We start from the raw sequence: 18,169 nt of genomic DNA on the forward strand, positions 1-18,169 counted from the left end.
ATCAGCATAAAATAGGACTCATCATAGAGAAAGTCACAATAAAGTATGCTATAACAAGGTCAATTTCCAGATTTATGTACTTACTGTGTATTCTTTGCACAGTCCCTTCTTTTTATTTTAGACTAAATAAAGTAAAAAATGGCTAGTTCACTCTGCAGCATATCAAAGCTGGGTTTTTTAGACCAACTCTGAATTTAGCCATGTATTATGCATAAATGAATAAACAAACATACATAAGCTCTGATACATCAACTAAGTCCCAGTCCAGCTCCTTTATAATCCTATTCCTAAAGAATCATGCACGACAATCAGAAAGGGAAAGAATGCAAATACAAATCTGTCAAAGACCTTTTACATCTCTGAACCCCTATGCTGCATGATGCATTGTTATTCTAACGCACACCAATAGCTATAAAACATTTTCAGTCTCTTTCAATGGGAATTATAATAGGGACAATTTTTCAAAAATATAGCTTCCACTTGTGCATGCACACTTTCTGTGAGTCAGAATTCACACAGCACCATTTGTTCAGGGAAGTCATACACAACTGGATTTGGCATGTGCAAATTCAATTATTTGTGCAAACAAAATACCTGCATGTAAGTGACTAGTATATGCAAAAACAAAAGGCACATTGAGGTCTGCCCTCAAATACTTTTGATTTTTCCCTCCCTATTTTAATCATGTTTTTCATGGGTTTTTTTCTCCCCTGCTACTTCTGTGACCCTCACAACCAGCAGAGGAGAATTCATGAGCTTATCAGGCAGCATCAGTGCCCAGGAACATCAAACTCCTGCTGTGCACACAATTTATTTGGGACTAGGCAGCTGCAACAACTTCAGGCTTGACCCAGCTGTGGAAAAATACAGTAGTAAAAGAGCCACTGCTCCAGTGGGACTGGACTCTGGGGCAGAAGAGTGCTCTAATCACTGGACTACAGAGGCATACTCTCTCTTTCTGGCCCAGTGACCATTTAAATATTTATCCACAGTGGAATAGTCACTGGGCCAGAGAGAAAGACTCGACAGACCAGTGGTTAGGGCACCCATGTGGGAGGTGGGAGACCCAAGGTTCAGTCCCCGTTCACCGCCTCCTCTTCTCCCCACTTATGTGGCTCTCACTCCTCCAAGACACTACTTAGTCACCTATACAGCATGACTCCAGGAGACAAATTAGCGTTTTTGGACTGCTAAGCAGGGATCTGCAGCCCAGGCTTAGGCACCTATCTCCAGGATTTAGGACAGAGCTCTCTCACCAGCATCTCCCATTGGTTCCTCACCAAGCATGCTGGCTTTTGTGGACTGCAGTCTAAGATGCCTCTCTCCCCCCGTGCATTGTATAGGGAACCTAGGTGACTAACTCTGCAACTTCACATCATGGCCAAGTGACTGGCCCCTTATAGGGAGATAGGGCCAGCCAGACCTGTCGCATAATTAATTAGCTGCTTCCCAGACTGAGAGGGTCCACTAAGGAGGCACAGGTGATAGCTTATAAAAGACCTGAGACGGATCAGTCTGGGAATGGGCAGATTCCTGCAGAAGGCCCTAAGCCAGCATCTGAGAATGGTACTCAAGGGAACCAACTTATAGGTAGAGAGGACAGGTATGGGAACAGGAGCCAGAAGGTGGGTTGCAGAGAAGCCCTAAAGAATAAAGGAACCTTTTTTATTTGTTTGGACTTTTTTAGTTTGGACTTTTGCTGGAAGAGGTTGTGTTTGTTTGGGAGTTAGCCAGAGAGCTAAGCCAATCTCTAGCACAGACAGGTGTGAGGAGAGCTTAAGAGACCTACTTTGGAGAGGGAAATTGAGGTAAGGAATGCTGCAGTGCCACTTTGCCAGCAGAGACCACTATGGGGGCAGCCATGCCCCTACATCAGGGTCACACATTTCCTAGCTTCTATAGGCTAAGGTTATTACACACATCAGGGGATCCTTCCATCCTTTCATTTCCCCCCTCCCCATCCCCAGGTCCCTGTGTGCATGCCCCCTTCCCTCAATGCAAAAGGTTCTGTAGGTCCCTCTCTCTTATACCAGAGTCCCTCATTTTGCCTCCTATGCCAGGGAGGCATGCCCCTATTCCTCCCCACCCCCATGGTACTATCTCCCACCACTATTCTTTTTTCTGTCTGGTAGATAAGTTATTCCAAGTGTCAACATGTTAAACTATATTGGGAGGATAGGCAGAGATGAAAGAGGAGTACTCTTATGCTGGAAGGCATTAAACCAGTTGTGAGATCTACAGATTATGGCAGAAGTGCTTGAAACCGCAGCTTTGCTAAAGAACTGGCTGGGAGGGACTTCATGTGCTCCGACTTTTGGTTTTCTCTAAAATCAACAGGGTTGTGGTCACTGATATCTAGATCTTTCCCTACATTTTGGAACTGGTTGGATGCAGCATTCAACAATTATCAGGTTACAGACAGACAAATGGAGAAATGCTGCCAAGTGTAATGCCTTCGCCAGCTCAGCCCATTACTCCTGGGAGAATTCTACACCAGTGTGTGTATGTGCAGAATTCACATTCCCCAGACATTTCTTTGCTTCCTCACAGAAAATGATGGGGAAGCAAAGGGAAGCCACAAGAGCAGTCAGGCACCCTTCCTCAGCAGCACAGGTACCTACTTTCGGGTGCCCAGAGCAACTAGAGGAGAGGTAAATCGCTGCGGTGAGGACTGGGCTGGGATGCCCCAGCTGGCGGCTCCTACCCTGTGCTGGGCTCAGCTGCTAGTCCTGGTTAGGCTGAGGGCAAGGGAGGACAACAAGATTTCTTCCCCTACAAGGAGTAGCTTGGTCAGACCCACACCCAGAAATCTCCCCAGCTGCAGGAAGCTCCGCACACACCCCATCTGCTTCTTGCCCCCATCGCTCCTCAGCTGCAGGGAAGGGGTTGCTGTATGGGGAGCTGCTCCCCTGTCCACCATCCCCTGTGCATCTGGACCCCCCTCCCATACCCAGCGGCAGATTACTGTTTCATGGAGCCTTGGGCCAGAGCATGTGGGGGCCCGTCCCCACCCACTTCTGCCTACAGTCCCCCCCACCCCTCCCCTGGCACTCCTGCTGGGGAGCAGGGTCAGGGCACAGGCTTCCCAGCGGGAGTGCTGGACGGAGTGGGGCAAGCCCCAGGACCCCAACCCCACTTCCTGGGCAGACAGATCACGGCAAAACCCGCTCCCCGGCAGGAGCACCCATGGGCAGGATGGAGCACGTCAGGACATGGGCCCCTTTGGCCCAGTAGCTAATCCACAACTGCCCATATACAGACTCCCCCTCTACACCCAGATCCCACATTCCCGAGCCTCCTGCAAGTAAACTCCCACCCTACTGAGCCTCACCCCCTAAATCCAGAGCCTCCCCTGCATCTGGACCCCCCCACCTGCTGAGCCCACCCACCTTCATCCAGACCCCCCACCCCTGCACCCAGATCACCCGCTACTGAACCCCCCCACAATCAAACTCCCCTGCACCTGGTCCACTCTGATGAGCTCCCCACATCTGGACCTCCACCCCACCACACCCCACACCCCCAGCACCCGGACCTCCCCACCAAGCCCCATCCACCTTCACCTGGACCCCGCTGCAGAGTCCCATTTCCCCTGCACCCAGAACCCCACGATGAGCCCCTGTGCATCCAGATCCCCTCCACACCTGGACACTCTGCCGAGCCACCGGCAGCCAGACTGCCCCACACTAAGCTGCTCCACAGTTGAATCCGCCAGGCTGAGCCTGCCCACCCACATATGGATCAGGAGGCAAGGCTGGGCGTGCGTATGAGCGAGACACTGTCCCCCTCTTGCTTGCAAACTTGGTGTTACTAATTTTGCTGTAGAATAAAATGTGAAAATGATACTTTACAAATTCAGTGGAAACTTCTGAAAGACAAGTAGAGAAATGGACACGACTGTTTAAATGTGAGAAAGGATCTTTTTTTAATTAGGCTTGTGACCATTCTTTCTTCTATAGGCTGGAAGAAGCAGGGTTTTGAGGTGAGATTTTTTTAAGTTTTAATTTTCTTCTCTCTACCCCCTCCCCACAGAAATATCAAAAATGCCGAGTCTGGTTTCCTTTGGGTTTACAGTTGTCTCAAAGCATGTTTAATGTGCCCTGGCACAGCTTAAATGAAGGGGTATAAACTTTGAAATTTTAAGAGACTTTCTCCAAAACGTTAATCAGATACTGAAGTTAAATAGGTGTTAAGAACAAAGGCCACCATGTTTTAAGCAATTTGACTAAAAATCCATTCCCGCTCTGCTTTTACTCTTGAGATGTCATGTCACTAGTCGCCAGTCCTTACAGTGCTTATTTACCCTAAGAAAATAGACATTTAATTCACTCTCAGCGCAGCTCTTCTGGTGGTAGCCATAGTAGAGATTTTTATATAAATGGGACTCCGTAATGGTGGTAAAAATGCTGGAAGTTACCAGAACCTTGTCTACACTAGTGCTCCTTTCAGTGCAGCTGAAGCTGGCAGAAGTATAGGTGGGATTTTTTTTTTCCACCCTGAACACAGACAACTTTCTAGAGTTTTCTAAGATGGAGAAGACCTGAATGTGAAACACAAATAGAATTATGTGTGTGTGTATATATGTGTAACAATACCATAAAGGTAATTGATTACACCATAACATTACATACCAAGGTGGATTCTCCAACACTGCCAATTTTTAAATCAAAATCAGATATCTCTAAAAGATCTGCTCTAGGAATTATTTTGGGGAAGTTCTACGTCCTGCGTTATACAAGAGCTCAGAGTACATGATCACAGTGGTCTCTTCTGGCCTTGAAATCCATGAGTCTACAAAGTAACAAAATAGAACACAAATCCATATTTCTTTCCTTTATGGCACCATCTCATCATTATGTATCGTCTTATGTATTTACTACTTCTTGCATTCTCTAAAAATGAATCATGAAATATGAAATCAGTCACATGAATAAGTAATTAAGGTTTAATTTAAAACTAGAAAAACCTTGTAAGTTTACAAACAACACAAGTGACCTTGCACCTTGAAAAATCCCCTTTAGACTCATGTAAATCACAGAAAATTTTGGTTCTTATAATGATCTACATTTAAGTCTCAGTGTATAAATTATGTCAGTCAACTTTGATAAATACAGCTCTCCGTCACTGTCACTTATTTCAATGTCTTTGCCCAACAAATACTGTTGAAAAAAAGGATATTTTCCTTGAACATTTGAAATACTCTGTATTCTTTCATCAGAAAATGTTTCATTTTCCTACATTAGACAAAAAAAAGCAATGACAACAACTGCTTCTTGGAATTTCTTATTTTCTAAAGCCAACAAACAAATCATAAGAGATCTATGACTAGTAAAGAATTTAAATTAGGGCTGTAAAAGCTTAAACGGTTAACCAGTAAGCGTTAGGCTCAACGTTAATTGGACCTTAACTGTCAACCCCAGTGGCCGGCGGCACCCCATCTGCAACAGGCAGGTGGGACCCCAGCCACAGCCGCACCGGAGTGGCCCCAATCCCATCCGCAGCGGGCAGGCAGGACCACAGCCCTGGCCCACCAGCCCACCGAAGTGACCTCAGTTAATGATTAACCAGTGAAATGATATAATTTTAATCGTTTAACCGGCTAACTTTTTTAACCAATATTTACATCCCTAATTTAAATAATATTCCAGAGTAATTCTCTTATGGCAGCACCATTCTCATTGATCTAAACAAGAAAAAGACTCTCTTTGGTTAAACTATTTCCTAGAGTCAATGCATATCTGTTGATCTACACAGCACTTTCTGCAGACTATGTACGGCACGTCTTAGATCTTACAGTAATTAACTCTTGGCTTTAATACAAGTAGACTATTTCAACACTGCATGTAATTCAAAGAACTCATTTTCACTAACATTTGTAACAAAATACAAGCTGTATTCTACTATGCAATCCTCACTATAGTGAAACTTGTAAGACAAAAATTCTTACTACAACAAATGTTCAAGTAAACAGAAATTGTGCAAGCGGTTATGTGAGAGAGCTGAAAGGAGCAGAGCAAAGAGAGCACATGCAGCCCACTGCAACCTCACATCATGGCCAAGTGGCTCCATGCAGCTGGTACCTACTGACCTTGTGTCCACAGTCTTCCCTCATAGGATTCACACAGAGAAGCCAGTGTAAAAAGGTTTGTGCTATGGCAACTGGGGAGGGCTCCTTAGGGAAATGGCAATGGCAGGGCCAGGGCATCCAGGGGATTCGCTGATTCACGCAACTCTCAGGCAGTCTTTATGGCAGGGCCCTTAAAAAGCCCCAGAAAATGTTTAAAGCCATTCTCCTTTGGTAGAGGGCAGTTGTACTCATACAACGTATTATTACTGTTCACAGACGTCTATATAATAAAATAGTTGCTTAAACATTTTTGAAGTGACCCATCTATTACTAGGAAACAGAAAGCAGCAACAGAGTTGGCTAAATGAAAGTAAGTCTCCATGCAAATCTTCCCTTGAATCCTTAGGGTATGTCTACACTGCAATAAGACACTTGCAGTTGGCCCATGGGTCTCAGGCTGTGGGGCTCTACAATTGCAGTGTAGACGTCCTGGCTCAGGGACCCCTAGATCATTAGGCCTGTTAGGCCTCTCGTTCCACAACTCCTGGCCCGTCATAAAAAAATAAATAAATAAAATCAAAAGAATAGTGGAGTCTTGACGTTTACACTACATTCTGCTGTTCCACTCAGCAATTTAGTTTTTTTCTATAGCAAGGCCACAATTTTCCAAAGTAAACACTGATTTTCTGTTAACTTTTAAATGCCCAATTTGACACCTAACTAGACCTGTGTGAATAACTGATTTTTCTGTTTGCTGGCAGTTCTTAAAATTGGATCAAATGAAATGTTTTGTTTGACCTGAAACTAAATGTTTTGTTTCGTTTTGAAACTTTTTTAGATTATTTTAAATAAAATTGAAGGAAATCTAAAAACAGCCTTTTTGAATTGAAAAATCAAAATATTTTATTTTGAAATTGTCAAAACAAAACAGTTTGATATTTTTTTTTAAATGTGTATTTTTTGTTGTTGTTGTTTTTTTTAACTGAAACAATTTGGCAAAGTCAACACACTTTCAACTTAAGGCCTGATTTTGCAGCTGTGTCTGTGCAAGCATATCCCTGCATGAAACCCATTGACTTCAGCATTATTCTGCACAGAGATCCACTTTGTGTGGATGCAGTTGCAGAATTGGAGCCATGGTTAGTAAATGCAGTGTAGAGAGTAGGGATGTAAAAAGGTTAAATGGTAAGCATTAGGCTTACTGTTAACCGGACCTTCACCATTTACCCTGGTGGCAGGCCGGCTGCCTGGGCCGGCAGGACCCCGTCCACGCCAGGCAGGCAGGACTCCAATCCCATTCGCGCCGGAGCAGCCACAGCCACACTGGGCAGGCAGGCAGGACCCCAGTCCCGTCTGCGATGGACAGGCGGGACCCCAGCCCCAGCGGGCTGGCCAGACGACAGAACCCCGACCATGGCAGGCTGGAGCGACTCCAGCCCCAGCTGTGCCGAGCCAGCAGGACCTCAGCCCCTGCCTCCCGGCGCTGGCCCGCTGGGGTGGCCTCAGTTAAAGGTTAACCAGTTAAACAATATAATTATAATCGTTTAACCGATTCACTTTTTTGACCAATATTTACATCCCTAGTAGAGAGGGCCTTGAATGAGAAAAAAACAACTATGACAACAGCAGAAACCCCTTGTAGCACTTCAATGGCAAAACTGTGCCCCTGCCACATCCCCTGCATCAAAGGAGGACCCTAAACTCAGTGGGTTCCACTTTGTGGGGTTAGCAAATTACAAATCTGCAGAGAGGTACTCTGAACTGCCTGCAGGTATCAGAGGAGTGCACTCTGATTCCTGTACCTGCAGCAATGCATTGGAAGATTTGAAGGCAAGCAAGTAATCAATTCACCACTACACGTTGTCTGGTCAGAATGCCTCACTGGGGGGGGGGAACAGGTGTTGAATAAGCTAGGGCCTCAATAGTGGCTATTGATCCTCAGTAGTGGCTATTTGCCTGAAGCAGAGAATTCTGGCTCTCACAGAGCAAACCTATGTAAAGTTTGTTTGCTCAGGTTTAGCAGAGTGGTTAAGGATCTGCTCCAAAACATGGTTGCAGAAAGCTGCACACAGTCAAAAGGTAAGTTTAGAACAGTGTTTTCTGAGTTGCTTTGTTTTTTAAGAACAACTAAAGCCATAATAGTTATTTTAGCTGGGCAGGAAAGAAAATGGCTCCTTTCACAAAGAATGAGCTTTTCAGCTCTGCTGGACACGAAGGATATGTCTACACTGCCCCAGGCGGCGGGGCTTCAGCTTTCTGCCTGGGTCCCCAGCAAGTTTATTGCCTGCTCTGCTGGGCGGACCCCCTGAAACCTGCTTGCTGCCCCCCAGTGGGCCCCAGACCTCTGGTTGAGAACCACTGACATAATCCATTCATGTGCTAGGGCAGGTACAGTCCTCCTCCACAGGATGCATTATATATTAATATCAATACATTAGATCTAAGCCAAAGTATGCACCATTGAAATTTATGATCACTGCATTATCTTGATGCAAAAGAATTATGCACTGGAGGCTGCATGGTGTCTAAACCTCAGAACACATTACCAAATAACATATACCTTAGACTGACAGCACAGAAGATTTTCATTTATAATTAGCTTGAGGGCAAATAAGAATTGACAAGAAACTCTATTTCATGCATCTTTTGTAACCTCAGCACCTCTGCAAAAAGCTGATATAAAATCTTACGACAGCTGAGAAATAAAAGAATACAGAGTGGTTCTTCGAAAACATATGCAGCAAGTTTCCAAACATTAAGCATCAAATACAGGCTTGATTTCTATTTCGTATAAGAATGAGATTTTAAACAGAAGTGCTGACTTAAGCACCAAGATACCACAAGTTCAGAGCCAAGCAACCTACAGCTTTTGAGGTAAACAAGCCACTTCCCTGTTCAATGAAAACGTCTGAGATTTGTATTTACCAAAAACAAGCAGCCAGCTCAAATATCCTTTACATGTTGATACTGGCAACACACCAAGAGGTTCAACTCAGTGCAGCCAAACTGCTACAACAGGTGCAGCACAGACCAACAGCGTCCTCAAAAAAACCAAAACCAAATAATATGATTGTGACCAGAAGACAAACACAACAACACAAAACGTATTACTTTACTCCACCCGAACTGCCTGAGGATAGGACTCCCAGTGCAAGGTTAAACTATGCCCTGCCCTCATTAAACCAAACGAGCAGCCTCTCCTTTTCGCTGGGCAGCAGCAGGAGTGGAGCGGGTGAGAGAGAGAACCAGATTTGGACTGCAGGGGTGGAGCAAGGGGCACAACAGCCAGCGGAGGCAAACAGGGCTGGAAGGGGAAACACTGATAAAGCTGTCAAGGAGAGACGGGAGGCGTCTCTTCCAAAGCATCTCACGCCAAGGCAGAAGTTTTGTAATGGGTCTGATAAGAGCTTAAAGCTCTCTGTTTATTTCATTTTTCTCCAGCGCTCCTGCCTTCAGTTTGTCACAGCTGGAGAAAGCAGCCGTGCCTAGGCCTTTCCTTCACTCCTCTCCCAGACCCTCCCTCTGGGCTCCTTTAAGCTGCTGCACAATCCGATGGGGGGAAAGTAACCCCAGGGAGGATTAGCACTTTCCCAGCTCTCCCCTTGTGACCGTGAAACGCAAGCAGAAAACCTGCCTCTTTATATGAAACAGGGACTGTCACAAAGCAGGTGTGGTTTGTCTGCAGGCTTCTGGTGGGCTCATGTCCACACAGGTTCCCCTCTCAGGGCAGGTGCGCGTGTTCACACGCGGCGCGGACTAAGCACCCCAGGAGGCACGGCGGCTGGGGGGGTCACCCCACTATCCCACCCCTCCGCCAAGCTAGGGCGGCTGGCAGTGCGAGCTCTTGCATAGGCAACAGCAGGGAGGGAAGCTGCGGCTGTTTTAGTGGGAAGGGTGGTGCGGAAACGCCGAGTCCTGGGAGAACCGGAGCCGCGTTGCAAAATGCGATCTGTGAAGCAACAAACCCACCCGAGAGAAGCGGCCAGACAGAGCCGGTCCCTCCCCAGCTCCGCGAGCAACCACTTCGTAGCCACCTACCACCCCCCTGGCCCTGCGCACAGATGCTGCCAGCCTGCCCCGCAAACACCCTCCCCGGCAACCCGAGACAATTCCCCGCGGGCCTCCAGCCAACCAACCTCCGCAACACAGCCCTGGGCGGGCCGGCCGGCGCTCCGCGGCACCGACCCCAACCCAAATCCTGGAACCGCAGAGGCCACTCACTCAGCCCGCAGGCGGCTGCGGCTGCTCCGCGTCTCCCCGGCGCTGCAAAGAGCTCGGCCAGGCAGCCGTCGGCATGCAACGTGCACGGGCAAAAGCTCCTACCTGCAAGGCTGCAACTCCTCCGCTCGCGCTCCAGTTCCCAGGGCCGCCTCCCGCTGTTCTGCGTGCCGCTGCTGAGGCGCCTGCAACAGGGGGCAGCAGCAGGAGGAGGAGTTGGTGCCAGTGTGTAACAAGTTTGGGTTGCCCCGCAGTATGGCGGCTGCTGCTGGAGGGGAGGAGGAGGGAGCTCAAGGCAGCAGCCTGAGGGCTTGTTGCCCTACCGAGAGCAGCTCCAGGGGGAGGGGATGCTGGGGGTTGTGACTTGGGGGGAGGGGAGCTGTAGGCAGCCCAGGCTCAAGCTGTGACAAGCGAGGAAGATTTTGATAGTTGTTTTCAGAGGGAGATTTTGGTCAATGGCTCGGGGAAGCAGGCACAGAAAAACCTGCTAGCCCCGGGCTGGGGGAGGGGAGAGCACTTGCAAACGCTGCCTCTAAATGATGATGGAGTGTTAGCTGCATGTCCGGGGGGGAGATTCAGACGTGTTTGTACACAGAAACCATGCTACATTTCCCTACGCTGCTACTGCTATCTGTAAGCACAGAGGGAGAGGAAGACCTTTCTTCTCAAAATACCAGGGCTGGAAATGGAAACCTCCAGAGCGGAGGGCTTTTCACTTGTAACAGACGTTATCTCTCATTTGTGTGCCATTTTATCCGGCCTTGAATCATAAACCTGGATGTCTTTCTTCTCACACACACACACACTGTATAATAACCTGGCTAACCCAGGCAAGATTGCTCCTGCTGAATATTCACAAGTGCCCTGACTACTGTGTCATCTCCTGTATATAGAATGAAGTTATGTAGCTGAGACACTCTAGTGTGTGGTGGGGGGGAGGATACTAAACAAGAAAGGAATTGTCAAACACACTAAAGATTGCCTAGGTGTTGGGAGACAACAGTGACTAGATGTCATAGACAAACCAGTAGCCAAGGCTTACTTTACACAGGTACTTTATGGATATAATTTCATTTGGTGTCAATGGGACTATTCGGGAGGCACACACATAGTAGTTTTAGATTAATTCCTTCCACACATCATCTAGGCCAGGGGTTCTCAGCCTTTCCAGACCACTGTAGTCCCTTCAGGAGTCTGATTTATCTTGCATACCCCAAGGTTTATGTCACCTTAAAACTATTTGCTTACAAAATCAGACATAAAAATACAAGTGTCACAGCACACTATTACTGAAAAAAATGCTACTTTATCATTTTTACCATATAATTATAAAATAAATCAATTGGAATATAATACACCTCTACCTCGATATAACGCTGTCCTCAGGAGCCAAAAAATCTTACCGCTTTATAGATGAAATCATGTTATATTGAACTTGCTTTGATCCACCGGAGTGTGCAGCCCCGCCCCCCTGGAGCACTGCTTTACCCCCATTATATCCGAATTCGTGTTATATCGGGTCGCGTTATATCGAGGTAGCGGTGTATTGTACATACATTTCAGTGTATAGGATACAGAGCAGTATAATCAAGTCATTTTATGTATGACATTTTAGTTTAGTAATGACTTCGCTGATGCTTTTTATGTAGCCTGTTGTAAAACTAGGCAAATATCTAGATGAGTTTATATATCCCCTGGAAGACCTCTGCATACCCCTGGTTGAGAACCACAGATCTAGGCACTATAGCCTTTGACAGCTGGCCCCCTCACCTACTGTGCAACACTGACTTTCTCCTACAGTGACTGCACTTTCCTGTTCCCTTGTCAAAGGATAATACCACAATGGGAGGCTTAAAGTTGATTTGATCAACAATAAGCTCCAGGTGAGACAGCAAGGCATGCTGTTCCCTGGCACTAGCATGACAAAGCAGCATTGAGTGGAATGGCTTTTGCTATCTTTTTAGCTATTTTCAATAGCCATTTTTCTACTTCTGTGCTTCTTTATATGCTATGAAAAGGAAAGGGAGTATCCATTTTTCAACCAGAATGCAGCCACCCTTGATGAAAAAGATGGCAATTGCATACAATAAATCAACCGATCATTGATTATTTGGTTGTGTATCATTTGAGGGTACCTTAATGTACTTATATTGAAAAAATAGATTTGGTACCTTCAGAAACCTATCAGGCTGCGCACTAGCTACCTATGTAATCATTTGATGTTATTTCATGACCCTTGTCCTCACTCCCCCTTTGCTCCTTTATATTTGTCACACCCACTTTCAGCAACTTGTCTCAATCTAGATTGTAAGATCCGGACTGGGACAGTCTCAGTGCAAAGCACAACAGGGCCCAAACCCTGATTGGGGACTCGCAGCACTAACACAATACAAATAAATAATAATAGTTAATAAATAACAAACATATACTATGCAAGAGCAATTCCAGTTAAGTGTAGATGACTTTATCTGTAATACGAGGGGAGCAGTAGCCTGGCAGAGGAAAGGAAATAGGCCAGTGACTATGCAGATGTAACCCATGATGCTTCTGCCGAGTCACTGATGAGTTTTTGATTACAGTCAGTCATACCCTATGCAAAGCTATGATAACTGTTGTTTTATTTACCTTATAGGTGAATATGAACCAGCATTGCAGACACACAGTTTCTTAATCATTAGGGCAGAGGTCAGCAACCTTCAGCACACGGCCCATCAGGGTAATCTACTGGCAGGCCGCGAGACATTTTGTTTACGTTGACTGTCCACAGGCACGGCCCCCCCACAGCTCGCAGTGGTTGCGGTTCGCCGTTCCCAGCCAATGAGAGCTGCGGGAAGCGGCACAGGCTGCTTGGACGTGCTGGCCACTGCTTCCCGCAGCTCCGATTGGCCAGGAACTGCAGCCATTGGGAGCTGCGGGGAACCATGCCTTCGGAGAGTCAATGTAAACAAAATGTCTCGTGGCTCATCAGTGGATTACCCTGATGGGCCACGTACCGAAGGTTGCCGACCCCTGCACTAGGGCCCTACCAAATTAATGGCCATGAAAAACGCATCATGGACCGTGAAATCTGGTCTCCCCCACGTAAAATCTGGTCTTTTGTGTGCTTTTACCCTATACTACACAGATTTCATAGAAGAGACCAGTATTTCTCAAGTTGGGGGTCCTGAACCAAAAGGGATTTGCGGGGGGGGTCACAAGGTTATTTTAGGGGTGTTGCGGTATTGCCACCCTTACTTCTACACTGCCTTCAGAGTTGGGCGGCCAGAGAGCAGTAGCTGTTGGCCAGGTGCCCAGCTCTGAAGGCAGCACCCCATCAGCAGCAGCACAGAAGGGTAGCAATACCATACCATGACACCTTTACTTCTGTGCTGCTGCCTTTAGAGCCGGGCAGCAAGAGAGTGGCAGCTGCTGACCAAGGATCCAGCTCTGAAGGCAGCAGCACCGAAGTAAGGGTGGCAATACCATACCATGCCATCCTTACTTCTGCGCTGCTGCTGGCAGTGACTCTGCCTTCAGAGATGGGCTCCAGCCACTGCTCTCCGGCCGCTCAGTTCTGAAGGCATCGCCACCGCCAGCAGCAGCACAGAGATAAGGGTAGCAGTACTGCAATCTCCCCCTCCCCCCCTTTGCTCCCCCAGTCCAACTCCTTTTTGGACCAGGACCCCTAAAGTTACAACACCATGAAATTTCAGATTTAAATATCTGAAATCATGAAATTTATGATTTTTAAAATCCTATAACCATGAAATTGACCAAAATGGATGGTGAATTTGGTAGGGCCTTATTCATCACCATAGAATGGAATTCCAGTGTCCTTTGATTATTTTTGCTTTGTTATCAGGAACCAAATAAACACATTTGAACAAAATATTTAGTTTACTGGAGATTTGCATTCATTTTGTTGGGAGTCTGTAGCCCAAAAGAGTGCTTAGATTCAGCACTGCAAAATGTGCATGGTTTAGTACAGTGATGTCACAGTTCTCCACTAATCTGTCCATAATTCACATTAGCTATAGAAAAGAGATATTGTTAAAATTGAATTACTGAGAAATTGGAGCCAGATATGGATTCAGACTAACATCTCCAGCCAGGGACAATTGACCTGCAAATCAGGGCCTGGCCACCTTGACACTTTAGGATGACTGTCACTTTTCAGGCTTTGTCAACACCTACCAACTTTTGTTGGTCAGTGGTCAGGGTGTGAAAAAACACACCCCTGACCGACACGTTTCACTGACAAAAACACCGGTGTGCACAGCGCTATGTTGGGGGAAAGATGTTCATTGGGGGTGGTTTAATTATGTTGGTGGGAGAGCTGTCTCCTATCAGCATAGAGCGGCTACACAGGAGACCTTGCAGTGGTTCAGCTCTGCTGCTATAAGGTCTGTAATGTAGACATAAGAGGCATTTGAAATGCTAGGGTTTGAGAGAGGTGGCAGGATGTTAATAGATATAGGGAACATTAGCTATTATACAGAGGACCGTGAGTAATCCAATTCCCTTCAGATGGTACACCTGATCAAACATTACATTGTTGAAATGCCAATTTAATCCAAGCCAGCATGCCTGACACTATAATGGATTCTGTCACACCTTTAACATCAAAAAGGGTCACAGACTATAAAGAACTTTGATTTCAGGCAGCAAGAAGGAGCCAATGACACATGGCTTTAGAGCAGTTTCTGAAAGGCTGCCTGACAAAGGGTCTGAGAACAGGATGAGCTGGGGAGAAAGCATATGGGATCTAGAAGTGTAAGGCCTGGTCTACTCTTAAAAGTTTTGTGGCCGTTGCTATATCTATGAGGAATGGGGAAAAAGTGTTATGTGTTTGCTAGTTTAACTTATTTTGTTTGGGGAAATGGTATAAGTTGTACCAGCAAACGCATCTTTTCCCAGTACAGTGGCATCTCCACTAGGGGAGTGGAGTATATATATATACTGACCAGAGCCGACTCCAGGCACCAGCCCAGCAAGCAGGTGCTTGGGGCGGCCAATGGAGAGGGGCGGCACGTCCGGCTCTTCAGCGGCAATTCGGCGTCAGGTCCCTTGCTCCCTCTCAGAGTGAAGGACCAGCCGCCGAATTGCCGCCGAAGACTGAAGCGGCAGCGGTATAGCAGATCGCGATTGCAGCTTTTTTTTTTCTTTTTGCTGTTTGGGGCGGCAAAAACGCTGGAGGCGGCCCTGATACTGACAAACCCTTTCTACTTCAGACAAGGCCTTTGATTATGGGCTAGGCTGCTGTATCTCCTGAGGGGTGCAGTACAGAAGACACAGCCCAAGGAAAGAGAGACAAAGATGGCCTTACACCACCTTTTCATCATACAGATTCTGGGTTGCTACAGGAATTGAGATGGCCCTCAACATAAGGTAAAGCAACCATAGGGTCACTCTAACACAGGGATGGGAAAACTATGGCCCATGGGCCAGATTCAGCCCGTCAGGGCTTTAGATCCGGCCCACGGGATTGCTATCCCCATGGCGTTGCGGGCCCTGCGCCACTCCTGGAAGCAGCCAGCGCCACATTCCTGGGGGAGGAGGAAGCAGAGGGCTCCGCGCACTGCCCTCACCTGCAGGCACCGCCCCCCGCAGCTCCCATTGTCCGGGAACAGGGAACCGCAGCCAGTGGGAGCTTCAGGGGAGGTACCCACAGGTGCGGGCAGCGTGTGGAGCCCTCTGCCCCCAGGGACATGGTGCTGGCTGCTTCTGGGAGTGGTGCAGGGCCAGGGGAGGCAGGCAGGGAGCCTGCCTTATCTCCGCTGCGCACTGCTGCCACCTCGGAGCCGCTCCAGGTAAGCGGTGCCAGGCCAGAGCCCACACCCCAAACCCCTCCTGCACCCCATGCCCCAACTCCCTGCCCTGAGCCCCCTGGCGCACTCCTCCTGCACCCCAACCCCCTGCCCTAAGCCCCCTGCCACACCCTGCACCCCTCCTGCACCCCAACCCCCTGCCCTGAGCCCCCTTCCACACTCCTCCCTGCACCCCTGCCCTGAACCCCCCTCCCTCACTCTGCACCCCAGCCCCCTTCCCTGAGCCCCCTCATACACCTCACACCCTTCCTCTGCCCCAACCCCTTGCCCTGGACCCCTTCCTGCACACTGTACCCCCTCCCACACCCCAATCCCATGCCCAAGCCCTACATTCATGGCCCTACATGCAATTTCCCCACCCAGATGTGGTCCTCGGGCCAAAAGTTTGCCCATCCCTGCTCTAACTTATGGCAGCCTCTTCAGAGATGCCTGTGGACTGGCTGTTCAACAATGTAAAATACCCAGAGCAGCATCTGAGGCTGGACCAGGAATCAACACAAAAGTTTATTCACTGCTACTATACCTATGTAGATTAGCTTTCACAGAGTTTTAAAGTAATACCATTTTGTTTGTTTAATACTTTTAATCTCTACTCTCAAATTTTAACTCATGCTTTAGACTAAATCTTGGGCAACCCTTGCAGACTGAGAAGTGAAACAGGGGACCCAATGCAATTTGGGATTCTTAGTCAAAAGGGCACAGAAGAGATCCCCTCCCATGAAATGTGTCACTGTCAGACATGCGGTCCTAATAATGCATGAGAAATGCCTAATGGCCAGTGGTGAGAACTGAGTTTAAGGGACATAAGATAAGGGACAGTATCTGTGTCACTGTAAATTCCTGTCAAAGTTCCCACTACAAATAACATCTTTCAGACAATTTTAAAAACAAGTGGCAGCATTGTGCTTAAGTGAATGTAGTGTTGGCAAAAGGTGCTGACTGACAGCCTTAAAAACTAAGGTCTGCTATGTATCCACTGAACAGATACAACATAGGTAGCAGGGCTACTATTGTCATATCAGCTTTCCAATATGCCTCAGGCCTAACATTCATGGCTCATTCATGATTGGAAACAAGAGTACTACTGTATTAACATAATTTGTGATGAGGATACCTGCCTACTAACCTTGCCTAAAACTAATTTCATACAAAACTATCAGATACTTCTCATATCATTTTTATGAATGAATTTTGAAAGCAAAATTATTTTGACAATTAGTAAAGAGCAAAACAAAAATTTAGCACAGCAACATGTTTCACTTCTTTAAAAAAAAAAGATGTCACTTTCTTTTTTTAAATAAAATGTGTTGTGGCAATGAAGTCATATAATGAACAACTATTAATACAGGATGACAGCAGTTGCTTCTAACATGGATTACAAAGTAATGCATGAAACATGACTTTAAATAACTCTGTTATAAGTAAAGCATAATCTTCTAAACACACATTAATATATGCTACAAAGAAATTTTACTCAAAGTCTGTCTCGGTCTTAACATAGCTACTGCTTGGTATCATGTTCAGAGGAGTATTACACTCCATGGCATATCAAAAGGACATTTTAATTACACGGTAATCTGCACCTACCCCAAAAAGAAAAGTAATTAACAATGAAAAACTAAGTTAAAATAATCTGTAGAATCTGACTATACTCTCAGAAACAAAGCTGTAAATTTAATCCTAGGAGAAATATGCTGTAGTAGCAGAAGATCACAGAGCAGTGGTGAGTCAGAGCAAGATTTAAGTTGGCCCAGAAGTTTAGATTTGGAGCCGAGGATAAATAAGATTGTGAATGAGTGAATAGGTGGTAGGTATGTAGCAAGTTGGTGAAAGGGAGAATGATTGTGTCTGGGGGTTTGGAAGCAAGTAGATAAGGAAATGAATAGATGAGTAGCAGAATGTATGAATGGGTGAATGGACAACTGAATGAGAAAGTGAAAGAATGAGTAAGTAGTTAGGGGGAATAGATAAGCAGGTAAGTGAATGCATAGCTGAACAGGTCAGACTATATTGTTATATGATTATATTGCTGCGATATTTCAATGTCAGTTAATCAGTGCTGTATCAGTGCAAAAAG

The 18,169-nt window shown here is 46.6% G+C and overlaps 1 protein-coding gene across 2 annotated transcripts in view; it reads right to left on the reverse strand.

Moving 5' to 3' along the window:
* SEMA4D (semaphorin 4D) overlaps positions 1-10,579 on the reverse strand; it is a 161,462-nt gene extending 150,883 nt beyond the window's left edge. The window contains exon 1 of one of the 2 annotated variants that reach the window (XM_054031478.1): positions 10,391-10,579. The gene's annotated coding sequence lies outside the window, so the exon portion shown is untranslated. Of the gene's footprint in view, positions 1-10,203; positions 10,295-10,390 lie in introns of those variants that run through there. The other variant, XM_054031480.1, reaches the window with a different exon arrangement.
* Positions 10,580-18,169: the final 7,590 nt, after the last annotated feature.

The sequence above is a fragment of the Malaclemys terrapin genome, chromosome 6 (assembly GCF_027887155.1).
Source record: "Malaclemys terrapin pileata isolate rMalTer1 chromosome 6, rMalTer1.hap1, whole genome shotgun sequence".
NCBI lineage: Eukaryota > Metazoa > Chordata > Testudines > Emydidae > Malaclemys > Malaclemys terrapin.